At 39.6% G+C, this 4,819-nt stretch overlaps 1 protein-coding gene across 6 annotated transcripts in view; it reads left to right on the top strand.

The window, feature by feature from the left end:
* The first annotated feature begins 2,172 nt into the window (after nt 1-2,172).
* LOC123962886 overlaps nt 2,173-4,819 on the top strand; it is an 18,896-nt gene continuing 16,249 nt past the window's right edge. Inside the window, exons 1-3 of one of the 6 annotated variants that reach the window (XM_046039360.1) lie at nt 2,198-2,259; nt 2,588-2,629; nt 3,100-3,220. The gene's annotated coding sequence lies outside the window, so the exon portion shown is untranslated. The other 5 variants (XM_046039378.1, XM_046039369.1, XM_046039385.1 and 2 more) reach the window with 5 other exon arrangements.

Genomic DNA, 4,819 nt, shown 5'->3' on the forward strand with positions numbered 1-4,819 from the left:
TGTTGGATTCATCTGTTCTACACACATAAGTACATGCTCATTATCTTTAGATTGCTTCACTTATTGGACCAAGCTCAATTTGCTAAGGTTGGCGTGTCACCACAGAGGAGGCATGAGCATGAAATGCAACTGTGGCAACATTTAAATAATGGCCCGCCTGAGGTGATACAGAGAGAGAGAGTGAACATGGAGATCCCAGCATCAGTTATGACACCACCACTTTAACACACTGCCACAGCGGGTTAAGCGTGCAAGCTCTTGCACCATACACAAACATGATAAAAATCTGTTCTTTAGCATCTGAAGCTGCAACAGCAACTTATGGCATTCTGCCAATTCTGGAAACTATCACCAAATCTGCTGCTGCATTTAGAGAGCTGCATATTTCCTGAAACAAATAAGTAGTTCAGTAAAAACATAACCACAAGACAAGCATGTGACTGCGACAAATATCATCATCATGCTGCTGTAAAGAAGCTATGCATTTATGTATTCTTACTTTAAATGAATACCTTTGAGAAGGTTTGAGCGTGCACAGTGGAGCAAGTGAAAACCACTGTACTCAGCACACAGTGTGCAACAGAGAGCAACATCATAATTCACTGATCTGTTATTTGAGGAGAAGGGAGGGGTTAAATACTGAAGGCTGTACAGGGCAGTATTCACCCTGCTGGGAAGCACAGGCGTCCCATCTTTCTAATTAACAAGTACTTGACAGAGCTGCTCAGACAAACAAGGCAACCGAGCACACAGCAGCCATCTGCAGCAGCCTCGTCTGCCGGGGCTTTGATGCTGATTTGAGCCAATGATGAAGTAAGTCACACTGACATCAGGCTGCACGCAGGCGTTTGAAGGGAGCAGACACACATGGCGGCTCACAATCTGTGCCGCAAGATGACAACTCCACACAGATAAACCCATCTGACAGTGGAGGAGGACCTCATAGGCTGAAATAAAAACAGAATCTTCACATGAAACAAGACAGAACGTACCGGTACCTGCATGAGAGGGATGTGATGTAACGTGGCGTGATGTGAATGTGCAGACAAACGTATGCAGGCACGCACACACGCTCACACCCACACCTGTAGAAAATCTAACCCCAAACACACTGGATGATTAGGACAGAAAACGCATAAGCCTCAATTAACGAATGTATGTAAGTGTGTGTTATGTTCCTGCACATACGTGTGTGTGTGTGTGAGAGAGATCCACAGGGTGTTACCAACACACCCAGTTTCGCCCTCCGTCTGACAAACTACATCAACTGTGGACATGGTGCTAAAACTCTGCCATTACTGGTCAACGTAGATTCATTTCTCGCTCTATAAAAGCTGTCATGTGGCCTGCTGTGCCAAAGACAAAATCCTCTGTATAATGGTTGTGTAAGAGGAGATCCATTACCTGTGTGTCACTTTTCTGAGATAATCTTCAGATTCTTCAGTTCAGCTTTTGCTGATGTTATTGTCTTCTTTTTGATGTGACATTAGCTGACATGCTTGCCCTCCTTCGTCTATTGAAACCCCTTTGGTTGATGCTTTCTTACCCGTAGTTGTGATTATATGTAATATTGGGATTTATTGCCAATCCACCACAACAATGTACGCTACGATGCTCTGATGAGCTGACAGGAACTGTAGTGGCGTGATAATTCTATGCGGGTTCGTCACTACAAGAGACCCCTTTCACATTACACATAGTCATTTGATTATTATATAAAATATTGGTTATAGCCCCTTTTTATATGTGGATGTGATGTTTTGAAAGTTCCTGTCAGGTATGCATATTTGGGATTCCAGTTTGAGGAGAAAGTGGAACAGCACGGTGGGGTGCCTACGCTTTTAAAGGTTAAGTATGTAAGATTTAGTGGCATCCAGCGGAACTGTCTCTTTGCTTGACCATCAAAAACAGCTTTTTTTGTGTGAGTATAATGGAGGGACACACGATAAAGTTTATTACAATTTTAATGACAAACTGGATAAAAGTTCTTAAAATAACTCCAGCACAGAGAAAGAAACAGAAAAATAAAAGTTTTGAAGTGTAACCCTGTGACAGTACAGGGTTAAAAGAACTTAAAAATGTCTTAAAATAGTGTAATATTCCTTTAGGAAAATCAGCCAATCAGGAGCGATAGTTCCTCCCCCAGCTGAAAATGATGATAGGTCACGACGCAACTGCGTGATCCTGTGAGACCCTGCGCGTGTGAATGTGAGAAAGAAAGAGGAAATTAACAGATTTAAAGTTAACAGAGTAATAAAAGTGAGTGTATTAGCAAGCTAAAGAACCAACACAGAAGACAGGATAAGGAGGAGAAACAGGGAGTTTGGAAAAAATCCCGTTTACCACCTCTTTTTTGTCTCGGAAAGCTAGTGAACTGCATGATGCTAATATTGCTAACTGTGTGTGCAGCGCTACATTTGCCTGTATTTGTATCAAAAATTAAGGGGGTGTTAACTGCCTGGCGCCGTAGAAATTGATTTCTGACAGTGATAGAAAGTTTTAATTTTAATTAGCAACTGAAATAGTAAGCTGATATTTAAAGTTACCTAAGCACAGCTGCATTTATGTTCATTTGCTTTGTTTTAAGGAGTAGCTGAGTGAGTTACACAGCATTGCTATTGTAGGGAAGGTAATAAAAAAATACTATGGTTTTCTATGATGATTTTATTTTAATGTTGTGTGTGGAAATGTTAAACCTTAATGTTTAAATTCAGCTGTGGGTAGAAAAAAAATTATGATTTTCTGATAAGGGTACTCTAATTAGAGTATTGCATTGCAACCACAGTTAGGTGTTGCAACTTAACTTATGTAGAGCCTGTACTGCCTACAGTTTTCCTAATACAGGCATAAGATGTAATTTCTGTTGATTTATTATCAGCTGTTATTGAATAAGTACAAGGTTGTACTGGTTACTGTAGATATATCTAGATATTAAGCTGAGATTTGAAGTTTGAACTGGAGTGTGATAAATAGGTCTGAACATGAGTATTATGCAGCATGTGATGCTTAAATGTTACATGGTGGTTATGCTTTAGTATGATTGTTGTACAACATATAGATATATAGAACATTGTTTTAAAGTCCTGTTTGCAAAAACAGGTCAGGTCTTATGGACAGAGTGAGAACTACTTGGAAGATCCCTTTTCTATTGATGGCGAGCCTCCCAGTGTGATCTTGAAGAGACGCAGACCAACTCATCGAACACTTCCCCTGGTGGTAGGTAAGTATCAGTCGCCTGAGCTCATACACACACTTCATCCAAAAGTGCCAACTTTCCTCTTAAACAAGGAAACTGTCACAGAAATGGTGACACACACTTTTGACAGTGGATTGACTACTAATACAAAAAGTGATCACAAACAGACAGACTTTAACAACTACAAAAGGAAAAACCCAAAGACTCATTTATTTTAAAGGGCCCATTTTTTATTTTTCATGTTATGTAACTGTGTTTCAACTGTTACTTGCAAAGTAATGTGAGTAAAAGTTACTGGTTACTTACCTGGCCTGATACTTCCTTTTATGGGTACAGTTTTTATCACTTAGCGCCTTCCCAACCTAGCACAGTGTTAGCTCACGTTTAGAGGGTAGCACGGTTACAGAAGGTTATTAAAAATTTCCAGTCGACAAGAGCTGCAGATCAGCTGCAGGACTCAAGTCTGTGTCGCCTGAGCGTCGTAGGAACAGGATTTTTAACAAAGCTTTATTACCTGGTGTGATCAGCTGGTCTGCTTGTTTTGGAGAGGAGGAGACCGACTTCAGCTCTGTGTAAAAACTTTCTGACTGATGAAAACTTAAAACAACAACTGTGGTCTAAACCACACATTTTAATTAATGGGGTCAGACATTTAAAAGAAAATATATGTTCATGACTAAAATTCTTAGTATAAATAAAGACAGACCTATGCATAAGAATTGATTTAGTCTCATTTATAAAGCTGTGCATAACCATAGTTTTGTTTTGTTTTTATCTCAACCATGATGAAACTAGGTCATCATAAATGGATGCAGGTGTCTCCTTACCAAACTGTTTGCATATCAATACTGCTGCACCACTGTTAAGATCTGTTAAATGAAAACAAAGACAAATAATAAGCGCAGTTTCTCCAACTGTGTTGTATAGACAAGATTTTCCAACAAGGCCAGAGATGCCGTCCTTACAGGCAACCATTAATAATAATAATAATAATAATAATCCTTATTTGTAGAGCACTTTTCAAAAACAAGTTACAAAGTGCTTTAACAAGTGTAAAGAATAATACAAAAAAAACAAGATAAGAGCATGAAAAATTAATATAAAATTAGTAAAATACAATAAAATAACAGGGATAAAATAAAGTCAAATAAGATCGGGAAAGGCTCTCCTATAAAAGTATGTTTTAAGAAGGGACTTAAAAGAGTTCACTGACTCAGCCGACCTGATTTCCTCGGGCAGGCTGTTCCAGAGCCTCGGGGCCCTGACAGCAAACGCTCTGTCCCCTTTAGTTTTCAGTCGAGACTCTGGAACAGACAGCAGACCTCTGCCCGAGGATCTCAAGGTGCGTGCTGGTGCGTATGGGACTAAAAGTTCAGAAATATAACAAGGCGAGAGGCCATGAAGAGCTTTAAAAGTGATCAATAGAATTTTAAAGTCAATTCTAAAACATACTGGGAGCCAGTGTAATGAAGCTAAAATAGGAGTAATGTGGTCATATTTCTTTGTTCTGGTTAAAAGCCTGGCAGCTGAGTTCTGGATAGTCTGGAGTCGATCAATAGATTTTTGGGTTAAACAAGTGAAAAGGCTGTTGCAATAATCCAGGCGTGATGAGATGAAGGTGTG

The sequence above is a fragment of the Micropterus dolomieu genome, linkage group LG02 (assembly GCF_021292245.1).
Source record: "Micropterus dolomieu isolate WLL.071019.BEF.003 ecotype Adirondacks linkage group LG02, ASM2129224v1, whole genome shotgun sequence".
Classification (NCBI taxonomy): domain Eukaryota; kingdom Metazoa; phylum Chordata; class Actinopteri; order Centrarchiformes; family Centrarchidae; genus Micropterus; species Micropterus dolomieu.